The sequence below is a fragment of the Triticum aestivum genome, chromosome 6B (assembly GCF_018294505.1).
Source record: "Triticum aestivum cultivar Chinese Spring chromosome 6B, IWGSC CS RefSeq v2.1, whole genome shotgun sequence".
In the NCBI taxonomy this organism is placed as follows: Eukaryota; Viridiplantae; Streptophyta; class Magnoliopsida; order Poales; family Poaceae; genus Triticum; species Triticum aestivum.
In genome coordinates, this window is record NC_057810.1 from 217,914,307 (window position 1) to 217,930,230 (window position 15,924).

Genomic DNA, 15,924 nt, shown 5'->3' on the forward strand with positions numbered 1-15,924 from the left:
AATTAATCATATTACTTAAGAACTCCCACTTAGACAGACATCTCTCTAGTCATCTAAGTGATCACGTGATCCAAATCAACTAAACCATGTCCAATCATCACGTGAAATGGAGTAGTTTTCAATGGTGAACATCACTATGTTGATCATATCTACTATATGATTCACACTCGACCTTTCGGTCTTAGTGTTCCGAGGCCATATCTGCATATGCTAGGCTCGTCAAGTTTGACCTGAGTATTCTGCGTGTGCAAACTGGCTTGCACCATGTCATAGATGGACATAGAGCTTATCACACCCGATCATCACGTGGTGTCTGGGCACGACAAACTTTCGCAACGGTGCATACTCAGGGAGAACACTTTTCTTGAAATTAGTGAGAGATCATCTTATAATGCTACCGTCAATCAAAGCAAGATAAGATGCATAAAAGATAAACATCACATGCAATCAATATAAGTGATATGATATGGCCATCATCATCTTGTGCTTGTGATCTCCATCTCCGAAGCACCGTCATGATCACCATCGTCACCGGCGCGACACCTTGATCTCCATCGTAGCATCGTTGTCGTCTCGCCAACTATTGCTTCTACGACTATCGCTACCGCTTAGTGATAAAGTAAAGCAATTACAGGGCGATTTGCATTGCATACAATAAAGCGACAACCATATGGCTCTTGCCAGTTGCCGATAACTTCGGTTACAAAACATGATCATCTCATACAATAAAATACAGCATCACGTCTTGACCATATCACATCACAACATGCCCTGCAAAAACAAGTTAGACGTCCTCTACTTTGTTGTTGCAAGTTTTACGTGGCTACTACGGGCTTAGCAAGAACCGTTCTTACCTACGCATCAAAACCACAATGATAGTTCCGTCAAGTTAGTGATGTTTTAACCTTCGCAAGGACTGGGCGTAGCCACACTCGATTCAGCTAAAGTGAGAGAGACAGACACCCGCAAGCCACTATTAAGCAAAGTGCTCATAACGGTAGAACCAGTCTCGCGTAGCGTACGTAATGTCGGTCCGGGCCGCTTCATCTCACAATACCGCGAACCAAAGTATGACATGCTGGTAAGCAGTATGACTTGTATCGCCCACAACTTACTTGTGTTCTACTCGTGCATATGACATCTACGCATAAAACCTGGCTCGGATGCCACTGTTGGGGAACGTAGTAATTTCAAAAAATTTCCTACGCACACGCAAGATCATGGTGATGACATAGCAACGAGAGGGGAGAGTGTTGTCCACGTACCCTCGTAGACCGTAAGTGGAAGCATTATGACAACGCGGTTGATGTAGTCGTACGTCTTCACGATCCGACCGATCCAAGTACCGAACGTAAGACACCTCCGAGTTCAGCACACGTTCAGCTCGATGACGATCCCCGGGCTTCGATCCAGCAAAGCTTCGGGGATGAGTTTCGTCAGCACGACAGCGTGGTGACGATGATGATGCTCTACCGGCGCAGGGCTTCGCCTAAACTCCGTGACGATATGACCGAGGTGGAATATGGTGGAGGGGGGCATCACACACGGCTAAGGAACGATCCGTAGATCAACTTGTGTGTTCTAGGGTGCCCCCTGCCCCCGTATATAAAGGAGCAAAGGAGGGGGCCGGCCAAGGGGAGAGGCGCGCCCAAGGGGGGAGTCCTACTCCCACCGGGAGTAGGACTCCTCCCTTTCCTACTTGGAAAGGGAGAGGGAAGGAATAGGAAGGAAAGGGGGCGGGGGGCGGCCCCCCTCCCAATTCGGATTGGGCTTGGGGGGCGCCCCTCCCTTGCTCCTTTCCCCTCCTTTCCACTAAGGCCCATTAAGGCCCATATACTCCCGGGGGGTTTCGATAACCTCCTAGAGCTCCGGTATTGTCCCAATCTCATCCGGAACCTTTTCGGTGTCCAAATATAGTCATACAATATATCGCTATTTATGTCTCGACCATTTCGAGACTCCTCGTCATGTCCGTGATCACATCCGGGACTCTGAACAACCTTCGGTACATCAAAACACATAAACTCATAATATAACTGTCATCTAACTTTAAGCGTGCAGACCCTACGGGTTCGAGAACAATGTAGACATGACCGAGACACGTCTCCGGTCAATAACCAATAGCGGAACCCGGATGCTCATATTGGCTCCTACATATTCTACGTAGATCTTTATCGGTCAAACCACATAACAACATACGTTGTTCCCTTTGTCATTGGTATGTTACTTGCCCGAGATTCGATCGTCGGTATCTCAATACCTAGTTCAATCTCATTACCGGCAAGTCTCTTTACTCGTTACACAATGCATCATCCCATAACTAACTCATTAGCTACATTGCTTGCAAGGCTTAGTGATGTGCATTACTGAGAGGGCCCAGAGATACCTCTCCGACAATTGGAGTGACAAATCCTAATCTCGAAATACGCCAACCCAACAAGTACCTTCGGAGACACCTGTAGAGCACCTTTATAATCACCCAGTTATGTTGTGATGTTTGGTAGCACACAAAGTGTTCCTCCGGTAAACGGGAGTTGCATAATCTCATAGTTATAGGAACGTGTATAAGTCATTAAGAAAGCAATAGCAACATACTAAATGATCAAGTGCTAAGCTAACGGAATGGGTCAAGTCAATCACATCATTCTCCTAATTATGTGGTCTCGTTAATCAAATGACAACTCATGTCTATGGTTAGGAAACTTAACCATCTTTGATTAACGAGCTAGTCAAGTAGAGGCATACTAGTGACACTATGTTTGTCTATGTATTCACACATGTATTATGTTTCCGGTTAATACAATTCTAGCATGAATAATAAACATTTATCATGAAATAAGGAAACAAAAAATAACTTTATTATTGCCTCTAGGGCATATTTCCTTCATTATTTTGGTGATGTCCTATGGTGCCCTCGTGTCGCGCAAGCGTGAGGGATTCCCGTTGTAGGGTGTTGCAATATGTCCATGGTTTACTTATTGTCTGCGTTGCTTGAGTGACAGAAGCATAAACACGGATAAGTGGGTCACGGCGTATGGGATAGAGGGGACTTGATACTTTAATGCTATGGTTGGGTTTTACCTTAATGATCTTTAGTAGTTGCAGATGCTTGCTAGAGTTTTAATCATAAGTGCATATGATCCAAGATGAGAAAGTATGTTAGCTTATGCCTCTCCCTCATATGAAATTGCAATAGTGATTACTGATCTTGTTAACAATTTCCTAGGACAATTCCGCACACCAACCCATCATTATTCCACACTCGCTATTTATAATATTTAGTAATATATTCTAACTTTATGATAACAACACTTAATTTTATATTTTAGCTCTCTGATATCATGCAAAGTTATCCTCTTCATACCCACAACGTAGTTTTATTTCTCATATCTAGTTGGAAGCAAACATTCGGTGTACGTAGAGTCGTATCAGTGGCAGATAGGACTTGAGCGAATATTGATCTTACCTTTAGCTCCTTGTGGGTTTGACACTCCATACTTATCACTTTCACCTTTGGAAATTGCTACGATGATTCCCTGCACTTGGGGACTATCAGAGATCGACGCCGAGGACCCTGAGATCAACGAAAGCGTAAGATGGTTAGCCCTAGCTAGGGTTCATACAAATAAAACGTTCAACTAGTCGGATTTTTACAAGAACATGCACACGGCTTGGAATCCGACGCAAAGAGTTAGGTTTCGTCCGGTTGGACCTAATATGTTCGTCGTGCAAGCTTCCTGCTTGGGCGATTGGGAACGCATGATGCACCAAGGACCTTGGCTGTTCCGGGAATTGGGCAGTGCTGCTTTGCCCTTATGATGGTTTCTGTAAAACAGAGGAGGTCAGCAACGTGCTCATGTCGATCTGGTTGCAAATCCATAAGCTACCCGATGGCTACTGTAAGCAATCTATCATGGAGAAGTTGCTTAAGGATCTGGTGAGATTTTGGACATGAGGTTGAGTGGAAATATCCATGGGGATTATGTAAGGGTGTGTGTTAAACATGACATACATCGCCCTCTGACGAAGTTTGTGAGCATTGTGAGGAACAAGGAGCGCCAGATCTACATGGTGCGATATGAGAAACTTGCACGCTTCTGTAGGGTCTGTGGCCTAGTGGGACATGTGTTCGAAGAATGCGGCTCTGGGATTCATGATGAGAACGAGATGAAATATGGCGAAGGGCTATATGCTGATGGACCTAATCAGGTCGGAGCTGAACCTTAAGCACCAAAAGCTAGCAGGCCTGCTTCCTCGGGATTGAAGCATGATGAGACCCCGTTAGCCGGACGTCGCAGGAAGGAAGGGCAGGAGCACCTCGATCCTGATCTGTGGGACACTGCTACGTCCCCTGCAAAGGATATTACGCCTGGTGTGGCTGTGAGCAAGGATACTAGGAAGAGATTGAATATGGATGAGGTGGCTGGAGGATCTGGGAATCCGAAGATGATCCTTGTGACCATTGATGGTTCAGGTTTAGACAAAGTTGGTGAAGACTCCCAGACTAGCAGTACTAGTAGCAAGAGAGCAAGGATGGACAAAGATTTTGAAAAAACCGAGATATCAGCGACCTCCCTAGAGGAGGGTCGTCGGATGTCGTGGTTCTAAGTCTGACAGTAGAAAGGGGGGTAGGTATGGAGAGGCAAGATCTCAGCTATAGCGAAGGTGTACACGTGAGGTTTACGAGTTCAGGCCCTTCTCGGAGGAAGTAACAACCCTACGTCTCGGCGCCCGGAGGCGGTCGATTGGATTATGCGTGTAATATTACAGGGGGTGCGAACCCTTGTGCCAGAGGAGGAGGGTGGCTTATATAGAGTTCGCCAGGACCTCTCCCACCCTCCATTACAAGGGAGTTAATGTACATAAAGTGGTGGCGTTACTGGTAATGCCAGCCTTAAGTGCTATTAATGGCCTTAAAGACTACAGAGTGAATGTGTGTCTGTTGCACACTAACTGAATCCTAGTCTTTGGGGGGTCGAGTGATTCTCTTGTTAGTCGAGTGAGAGTAGGTAGGGAAACTCCCGAGTGACATGATGTCGAGTGGATTACTCTCGACACCTTTGACCGGGGGTATCACGGAGTCTCTTGACCTTCTTGTCTTCTTGGGTAGTGACCTTGGGTAGGACGTATAGGTCAGGCCTATGACCCTACCCCAGGTCTGTATCCTCATCAGTAGCCCCCGAATGGATTAAGGTATGAATGAAAAGTAGGTTGAAGTTAAATCTGCTCCAAGCTTCGTGTCTTCACAAGTATCTTCTGCGAGACTGAATGCCGGCGTCGATTCAGTCACCTTGACCCATTCAGTGAACTATCGATTGAACTGGTGACCTCATGAGCCGAGTGCTATGCTGGGGCGCGGCATCTCGGGGGTGATTGTCTGCAGTGTATCCCGGATTTCGCGGGATACAAAATTTCAGGGAAGCGCGCGGGGTGGTGAGTGACGAAACGAGCGGGCCAGATAAGTAGCTATGCCTCAATTACCGTGCCGCCTTTTTTGCCACGTACGCTGTGTGCAACTATTCCGGGATTTGACGGGATTGCCTGGTCCCACGCGTCAGTCACTCGGAGACGGCCCTTTATAAGGCGACATGTCTGAGGCGTTGGTATTGTGCACGCCTGTTTCTTCTTCTTTCTCCTCTGCTTCTCCACTACGCCCAGCTCTTCCGCTCTCGACGCCGCTGCTCTCCATCCATGGTGAAGGACAAGACGGCGGCGCTAGAGCGTGCTAAGAAGGAGACGGGGGCGGTGAAAGGAAAGAAGCAGACCCGCGTGTCGTCGTCATGTGCGGGGCTGCCGCTGGGCTGGATCCAGGGCAATTGGATCCGGTCTTCGATCCAGCAGGAGGATCTAGCTGAACTGGAGGAGTCCGGATTGATCGCCAAGGGAGCGGCAAGGCTGCTGAAGGGGGAGATGGAGCCGCAACCTCAACCGGGTGAGTGTGTTCTGCTCGCCACCCACGTCGACCGGGGTTTCTCTCTTCCCCCGCATCCTTTCTTCCGGGGATTCTTGAACTTATTTGGCGCTCAGCTACACCACTTTTCTCCCAACACCATCACATATTTAGCTGCATTTGTATCGATGTGCGAGAACTTCTTAGGGTGTCGACCGCACTGGGGTCTTTTCAAACACATCTTCACCATTCGTTCCCAGTCGGTAAAAAAGGCGAAGTCGAGTGACTCAAAAACCCACGTCATCCAAATGTGTGGGGGTTTAGGTATCCAAAAGAGGCACAGGAGTGCCTTTCCCGCCATGACTCTCCCTGAATCTGTTAGGGGCTGGCAGTCGACCTGGTTCTACTGCCAGGACGTCGCAGCTCCAGGTCAGTCGATTGGTCTTCCTACCTTCTCGTTTGACCATGTTCAGACTCCTGCCCCACTGAAAGTAACTGCTGATAAGACCATGGAGGCGAGGATGTTGGTGGATAGGGTGGTCCATCTCATCAATGATGGTGTCACCGGCATGGACTTGCTGGAAGTGTTCCTCAGTCGATGCATCCAACCTCTCCAAGCTCGCAATCATCCAATGTGGTTGTATTCTGGACCGGATGACACTGCTCGGGTCCACCCAGAACAAGTGTCATCTGAAACAGTAGCTTTGTGGCTGAGAGGCATCACAGGCAACGAGGACAATCCCAGAGGATCTAGGCGGGTTGTTCCCTTCAGCAGCATAAACCCACCCAACAAGGTATGCTTTTTGTTCTGACTGCTTCCCATTCATGCTCCGACTGCACTTGATGTTGACCGACTCTCGTTCGACCAATTTGTTCTGCAGGTATTCACTGAGATGCATTCGATGCCCAATGGTGAACAAGCTTTGGAACAGGCCCAGGAGGGGGAGGACAGCGCGAAAGAGAGTGGTGAGTGGGATTCTCAGGGAGAAGAGGAGGAGGAGGATAGCGAGGAGTCAGACGAAGAAGAAGAAGTCGACTCGCCGCCGCGCTCCGAACGTCGATCCAAACAGCAGCAAGTTCCGGCTGGCGGGCGCGGGAAAAGCATAGGTCCGAGTGCCAATACTCAGAAGCACACTCGGACATCGACTCCAGAGCCGACGGAGAAGGTGGCCGAGCAGCCTAAAGTCGCTCCTCCCAAGGCCCGTCAGACATTGCCGCGAATTAAGATGGACGTCCTCGTTGCCTCAAGGTGAGTATCTCGCTTGTGTTTTCGTAGGTCGATTGAAGATTTTATTGATCTGACCGACCAATCCATGTGTCCTTCCAGTCCCACCTCTGCTGCCACTGACATGGACATTGACAAGGCACCAGGAGACGAAGAGGCCACCTCACGAGCTGGTAAGTTCGATCAACCAAGTTCTGTTTAGTCGAGTGGGTGATCAATCGACTGAAAATTTGATACTTCTCTCTTTATGTAGCTCCGCAAGAGATCGTTGTGCTTCCTGACGACGAAGAAGAAGAAGTGCCTCTACAGGAGAGGAGGAAGAAGAGTGGAGGCTCAAGCAGGAGGAAGCTCGAAGTTCAAGTTCCTCAGTCGACGCTGGCGCCTGGGGCGATAGTCGAGCGTTCCGAAGGGCCGGTTCAGACAAACATCACATTTGCTAACCCACTAACGACTGATCATCCGTCGGGGTCAACTGCACAGACACCTGCTGCATCGGTGCAACTCCACTCGTCTGACCCGGTAACTACTTCGACCGCTCTGGAGCCATCCCTCTTTTCTACATATCAAACTCCAGACGACTCGTCGGGCGCCGCTAGGGAAGCTCTTCGCCAGGCGAATCTTGTCATGGAACAGGTGAAAGTGATGCATGAAGCTAGTCAGGTAGCTTACAACGCCAGCACTGCCCTTCAGACCAATGTTCAGGTTAGCAAATTTCCGACTGAACTTTTGAGTGTTGCTTTATATCTGATCATCCACTGAGTGTTCCTTCGTTTAAAACTCAGGAAATCTTCAATTCTATACTTTTCGAATCAGTGGGGGCATGCCGAGTGCGCCCACTGGGTGTAGTCCCCGAGACCATGGTCGGCTGCTGGCAGTCGACTGAGGTCTTATGATGTATCTATCTATCTGTTATTTTTGCTGGGCAACTCTCGCTGAGTATTGATCTGATCCAGTGGGGGCACGCTAAGTGCACCCACTGGGTGTAGTCACCGAGACTACTGTTGAATATTTGATTCGGCAGTAATGTTAGAGTAATTCTTCTACTTCACTGTTGCTTATATCTGTCGACTAACATGTCTATCTTTCTGGCTGCAGAGGTCTTGTGATCTTGGAGCTTGGCTCACCGAATTAAAGAAGAAGCATATCAACGTTGAACTTGACCTCGAACTTGCGAAGAAGAATCTGAAGACTGCTCAAGAAGAAACGGCCATTATGGGAGGTAATCACTCGACCATTTTGTCTGCTTTGTAGCTTCACACTTCGCACCGGTTTTTCTTTCAGTCTCTTTGAACTGAGTGATTTCACACAAGCAGATGTGCGTAGTGAAAATCGCCAACTTCATTCTCGTCTGAAGAGTGTTGTTTCTTTAGAGAGGATGAAGGAGGCTTTGGAGAAGAAGGATTTGGATCTGGCAGCTACTCAGAAGGAAGCACGCGAGAAGACGAAGCTTGCGGACCAGAAGCTGGCTTCGGTCAGCAAATTGGAGGAGGAGAACACAAAGCTGAAGACTGCCATCTCGGACGCTAATCGAGAATTCGAGCAGCTGAAGAAGGACAAGGAGAATCTGACCATTGAAGTCGGCAGCCTCAAGACCAAGACAGACAAGCTAGAGTCCTATCTGGAGCAACTCGCCGCCAGACTTGTTCTGAAGCTTGAAGGTATGATCAGTCGACTACGATTAACTTGTTGCCGACTAAACTTTGTTGTCATGCTGTCGACTCACCACTTTTTGCAATGGGACAGAACTGTGTCAGGACTTTGAGGCTAGAACTGGGCGGGTTGAGACGGGTCTCGACCCCATCAACTGTCCTGTGAAAGATGACACTGCAATGAATCTGCTTCAATTGGAGTCGCGCTTAGATGGTGCGGTTGCTTATCTCGCTCGGCTGAAGGCGTCGATGGCTCATGTGGATGCTGAACTCTAGCCTCGGATGGAGCTGTCTCAAGACCTCGAGTCCCTGATGACTCGACTAAATCAGATTCCAGGCCGAGTGCAAGAGTGGAAGAAATCTTCAGCCCGCTGCGGTGCCGATGTCGCCTTGTCTTTGGTCCGAGTGCACTGCAAGGAGGCTAAGGAGGACAAGCTGGCAGCCCTCAAAGTGGCGAACACTAAGAAGCACTCTTTTCAGGATTTCATGGACACCTTCCTCAAGGCAGCCACTCGCATCGCCGACAGCATCGACCTCGTCAGCTTCTGTGATCCGGCCAGCCCTTCTCCCGCCGAGTGACTGAAAAACATTATGTCTCACCTTTATTTGCCTCGGAATGCTGAGTGATTCTGTAACCATTAAAACTCCTTCGGGTCTGATGCCCGAGTACTTTTAATCTGCGGTTAGGAAACTCTGGATTTATCTTTGAATATGCTGGGTTTGTCTCCGAGTGAAATCTGTTCTTCCCTTGGATTTGTTTGTCATCGTCTAATGCAGGTGCTGAAGAAGAATACCCAGTCAACCGAGGCACTTAGCAATGGTCTTGACGTCCCTGTCAACCGATTCGGTGGTCCTTGAGTAGCATTGATCAGCTCATCAGCGAGGCACTCAACAATGGTCTTGACATTCCTGTCAACCGATCGGGCGATCCTTGAGTAGCATTGATCAGCTCATCAGCAAGGCACTCAACAATGGTCTTGACGTTCCTGTCAACCGATCGGGCGATCCTTGAGTAGCATTGATCAGCTCATCAGCAAGGCACTCAGCAATGGTCTTGACGTTCCTGTCAACCGATTGGGTGATCCTTGAGTAGCATTGATCAGCTCATCAGCAAGGCACTCAACAATGATCTTGACGTTCCTGTCAATGACCCGGTAAGGTTTTTCAAACTTAGGCGAGCACTGGGCTGCAGCTACGACTCCGAGTGGGAGGGTTGCTCACCACTCGATAGGATTTTTCAAACTTAGGCAAGTACGGGACTGCAGCTAAGCCCCCGAGTGAGAGGGTTGCTCGCCACTCGGTAGGATTTTTCAAACTTAGGCGAGCACTGGGTTGCAGCTAAGCCTCCGAGTGGGAGGATTTCTCACCACTCGGTAGGATTTTTCAAACTTAGGCGAGTACGGGACTGCAGCTAAGCCCCCGAGTGGGAGGATTGCTCACCACTCGGTAGGATTTTTCAAACTTAGGCAAGTACGGGACTGCAGCTAAGCCCCCGAGTGGAAGGGTCGCTCGCCACTCGATAGGATTTTTCAAACTTAGGCGAGCACTGGGCAGCAACTAAGCCTCCGAGTGGGAGGATTGCTCACCACTCGATAGGATTTTTCAAACTTAGGCGAGTACGGGACTGCAGCTAAGCTCCCGAGTGGGAAGCGGATTCACCACTCGGTAGGATTTTTATCACTTAGGCGAGCACTGGGCTGCAGCTGAGTCCCCGAGTGGGAAGCGGACTAACCACTTGGTAGGATTTTTATCACTTAGGCGAGCACTGGGCTGCAGCTAAGCCCCCGAGTGGGAAGCGGATTCACCACTCGGTAGGATTTTTATCACTTAGGCGAGCACTGGGCTGCAGCTGAGTCCCCGAGTGGGAAGCAGACTAACCACTCGGTAGGATTTTTATCACTTAGGCGAGCACTGGGCTGCAGCTAAGCCCCCGAGTGGGAAGCGGACTCACGACTCGGTAGGATTTTTATCACTTAGGCGAGCACTGGGCTGCAGCTAAGCCCCCGAGTGAGAGGCAGACTCATCACTCGGTAGGATTTTTATCACTTAGGCGAGCACTGGGCTGCAGCTAAGCCCCCGAGTGAGAGGCAGACTCATCACTCGGTAGGATTTTTATCACTTCGTCTGAGGCGAAATAGATTTGCAGCTAAGGTAATATGTACAAAAGAAATAAACAACAATCATTCGGAAGAAGTAAATTATGTCTTTTGATAGCCAAACTAAAAGGTATTTCTTATTACATCTCATTAGTCTAGATATTTAAGAATAGAAAGGGCAGAGCAAATCCGCATTCCAGGCGCGTGGCTCATCTTTATTATGTTCGACGTTGAAGAGACGGTATGCTCCGCTGTGGAGCACCTTGGTGATGACGAAAGGACCTTCCCAAGCAGGAGCGAGCTTGTGAGGTCTCTGCTGGTCCACTCGAAGAACCAGGTCTCCTTCTTGAAATGCCCGACCCCTCACGTTTCTAGCATGAAATCGACGCAAGTCTTGCTGATAAATGGTCGACCGGATCAAGGCCATCTCTCTTTCTTCTTCTAGGAGATCGACTGGATCTTGCCGAGCTTGTTTTGCTTCTTCTTCTAAGAAGAGTTCGACTCGAGGTGCATTGTGGAGTAAATCACTGGGGAGCACGGCTTCAGCTCCGTAGACTAAGAAGAATGGAGTCCTTCCAGTCGACCGGTTAGGGGTTGTCCTCAACCCCCACAGTATGGATGGGAGCTCGTCGACCCAAGCTCCTGCTGCGTGTTTCAGGTCACGCATCAACCGAGGCTTCAATCCTTTGAGAATCAATCCATTTGTCCGCTCGGCCTGCCCATTCGACTGAGGATGAGCGAGCGAAGTGTAGTCGACTCTCTTGCCTTGGGAGGCACAAAAGACTTTGAATTCTTCAGAATCGAAGTTTGAGCCGTTATCCGTGATGATGCTGTGCGGGACGCCATATCTGAATATAAGTTCTCTGATGAAACTCACAGTTGTGCTTGCTTCAAGGCTTTTGATGGGCTTGGCTTTGATCCATTTGGTGAACTTGTCGACTGCTACTAACACATGAGTAAATCCACTCCTGCCCGTCCTCAGAGGTCTAACCATGTCTAGCCCCCACACGGCGAAAGGCCAGACGAGTGGAATTGTTTTCAGAGCTGACACAGGTTTATGAGACATGTTGGAGTAAAACTGACAGCCTTCACACTTGTCCACTATCTCCTTAGCCATCTCGTTGGCCCGAGGCCAGTAAAACCCAGCTCGGTATGCTTTGGCCATGATGTTCCGAGAGGACGCGTGGTGACCGCAGGTTCCCGAGTGAATATCATTGAGGATCACTCGACCTTCTTCCGGTGTGATGCACTTCTGGTAGACTCTAGTTGCACTTTCTCGGAACAGCTGCCCCTTTATCACCGTAAAGGCCTTAGATCGCCGGACGATCTGTCGAGCCTCTTCTTCATCCTCCAGAAGTTCTTTCCTAAGAATGTATGCAATGTATGGCACTGTCCAGTCGGGAGTAATGACCAAAACCTCCATGATCAAGTCGACTACGGCTGGGATTTCGACTTCGGTCGGATCTGTGGCACTCTTGGGCTGTGGCGACTCTTCAGTGAAGGGATCCTCTTGAACTGAAGGTGAATGAATATGTTCCAGGAACACATTGCGAGGAATGGCCTCTCTCTTTGAACCTATCTTCCCAACTCATCTGCAGCTTGATTTTTCAATCGGGGTACATGGTGAAGCTCCAACCCTTCAAACTTCTTTTCCAGCTTCCTAACAGCATTGTAGTAGCCAGTCATGGCTGGACTTCTGACATCCCATTCCTTCATCACCTGATTAACCACCAAATCTGAGTTGTCGTATACCATGAGGCGACGGACGCCGAGTGAAATGGCCATACGTAACCCGTATAAAAGTGCTTCATATTCCGCTTCATTATTGGAGGAATCAAAATGGATCTGGAGAACATAGTTAAGCTTATCTCCACGGGGGGACACCAATACTACTCCAGCACCCGGTCCGTTCAGCATCTTGGAGCCACCGAAGAACATAATCCAATGTTTCGAGTGAACTTGAGTCGGTAGTTGCTGCTCAATCCACTCGGCAAGGAAATCCGCGATTGCTTGGGACTTGATAGCTCTCTTTGCTTCAAACTTGATGTCCAGTGGAAGGAGTTCAATCGCCCATTTTGCCACTCGACCAGTTGCATCCCTGTTGTTCAGGATCTTGGACAACGGTGCGTCGCTAACGACCGTAATAGAGTGATCCGAGAAGTAATGTGCAACCTTCTTCATGGTCATGTATATTCCATAGACAAGCTTCTGATAATGAGGATATCGTTGCTTGTATGGAGTCAAAACTTCAGAGAGATAATAAACTTGGCATTGAACCTTGTAAGCTTTTCCTTCCTCTTCTCGCTCGACCGTGAGTACTGTACTGACAACTTGTCCAGTGGTTGCAATGTAAAGCAGTAAAGGCTCTTTGCTTATTGGCGCAGCGAGCACCGGCTGGGTGGAAAGCAGGGCTTTGAGCTCTACAAACGCTGCATCAGCTTCTTCAGTCCACTCGAACTTATCAGATTTCTTCATCAGTCGGTAAAGAGGCAAGGCCTTTTCACCGAGATGAGAAATGAACCGACTCAAGGCGGCCAAACAACCAGTCAGCTTCTAAACGTCATGCACTCGCACGGGACGTTTCATTCGGAGAATGGTATCAACTTTTTCTGGATTGGCGTCAATCCCTCGTTCGGAAACGAGAAAACCGAGCAACTTTCCTCCTGGAACTCCGAATGTTCACTTTGACGGATTAAGCTTGATATCGTACCTTCTTAGGTTAGCAAAGGTTTTTGCGAGGTTAGTCAATAGGTCGGAACCTTTGCGAGACTTGACCACGATGTCATCCATATACGCCTCCGCATTCTGACTGATTTGGGTGAGCAGTCACTTCTGGATCATTCTCATGAACGTGGCTCCGGCATTTTTAAGACCGAATGGCATGGTGACATAGCAAAAGCACCCGAATGGGGTGATGAAGGCTGTTTTTATTTCATCGGGTCCATACAGTCGGATCTGATGATACCCGGAATACGCATCCAAAAAAGACAAGCGCTCACACCCCGCAGTCAAGTCAACAATCTGATCGATACGGGGGAGAGGGAAGTGATCTTTCGGGTAGGCCCGATTGATATGCTTGAAATCAATGCACATGTGAAGTGAATCGTCCTTCTTGGGGACCATGACGACATTGGCAAGCCACTCAGAGTGGTAGATTTCACGGATGAACTCTGCTGCCAACAGTCGAGCCACTTCTTCACCGATTGCTTTTCTCTTGTGAACAGCAGACCGCCGAAGGTGCTCTTTGACGGGTTTTACCTTGGGGTCGACACGCAAACGGTGCTCAGCCAGTTCTCTGGGTACACCTGGCATGTCAGAGGGTTTCCATGCGAAGATGTCCCAGTTCTCATGGAGGAACTGGATGAGTGCTTCTTCCTATTTGCTATCGAGCGTTGTTGATATGTGAGTCGGTGCAGCATTGGGATCAGTCGGGTGAATATGAATCGGCTTTGTTTCACCAGTCGACTGAAATGCAGAGTCTGTAGCAGGCTTCTTGGCTCGGAGCAAATCACTAGGATCTGCACTCTTCTGATACTCTTGGAATTCAACCGCCGCCATCTGTGCATCGACGATTTTGGAACCTTTCTAGAAACATTCTTCTGCTTTCTGCCGATTGCCAGTGACCGTGATCACGCCTTTGGGGCCAGGCATCTTCAGCTTGAGGTACACATAGCACGGTCGAGCCATGAAACGTGCGTATGCCGGCCTCCCCAGGATGGCGTGATAAGCACTCTGGAAATCCACGACTTCAAATGTCAGCTTTTCTTTCCGGTAATGCTTGGAGTCACCGAAAACCACGTCGAGAGTGATCTGGCTGAGTGACTCGGCTTTCTTTCCGGGGATAACTCCATGAAAGCTCATATTGCTCTCGCTAAGCTTGGACATCGGGATGCCCATCCCCTTCAAGGTTTCAGCATATAGGATATTCAGGCCGCTACCACCATCCATCAGCACTTTAGTCAGTCGAGTGCCACCTACCACTGGGTCGACCACCAGCGCTTGCCTCCCGGGGGTGACTATGCGAGTAGGATGGTCTGACTGGTCGAATGTGATGGCTGTCTGGGACCATTTCAGGTACGTGGTCGTTGTCGCCGGAGCAACCATATTCACCTCTCTATTCATGACCTTCAACCGACTCTTGCTCTCAACATCAGCAAAAAACATGAGAGTGGAATTGACCTTGGGGTAACCGTCATCTTCCTCTTCCTCCTCATCTCTGTCCGACTCATTGTCCTTCTCATTGGGCTGTTTCTCCCGGAACTGTTGGATCAGGAGTCGACATTGTCGAGTGGTATGCTTTGGGTAAATCAGATTACCTTCCTCATCTTTCTTCATGTGGATGTGACACGGCAAATCCAGCACATCATTTCCTGCTTGATCCTTTACCTTCTTAGGAGGCCAGGGCCCCTTAGGTTTTCCCTTAAACTTTCCTAGAGCCACTGCTGCAATCTCACCGGGTGCCGCTGGCTCGGCTTTACATTTCTGTTTCCGACTGGAGCCACCCCCGCCGGCCTCTTGACCGACTGGTTTACTCTTCCCGCTACGAAGTCAATCCTCTTCTTCTCCGTTAGCGTACCGGGTGGCTATCTCCATCATCCGGGTCAAAGTCATATCCCCAGTCCGACCGAATTTCAGAACCAACTCTCGATACTTGACGCCTTCCTTGAAAGCGCACACTGCCTGATGCTCTGATACATTCTCAACGGTGTGATGCAAAGTGGTCCACCTCTGAATGAATTCCCTCAAAGTTTCATTCGGCTTCTGCACACAATGCTGCAACTCGGGCAACCCTGCTGGCCACTTGCACGTTCCCTCAAAAGTTCTTACGAACACTCGAGATAGTTCTTCCGAACTGTGTATACTGCCTGGAGCCAGCTGAGTCAACCACGCTCGGGCCGACCCTTCCAGCATAAGGGGGAGATGTTTCATTGCTATCTCATCGTTCCCGCCACCAATTTGCACAGCCGCTCGGTAATCTTCAAGCCAGGTTTCAGGTTTGGACTCTCCAGTGAACTTACTGACTCCTGTTGCCAATCTGAAGTTGGGAGGAATCACTGCTGCCCG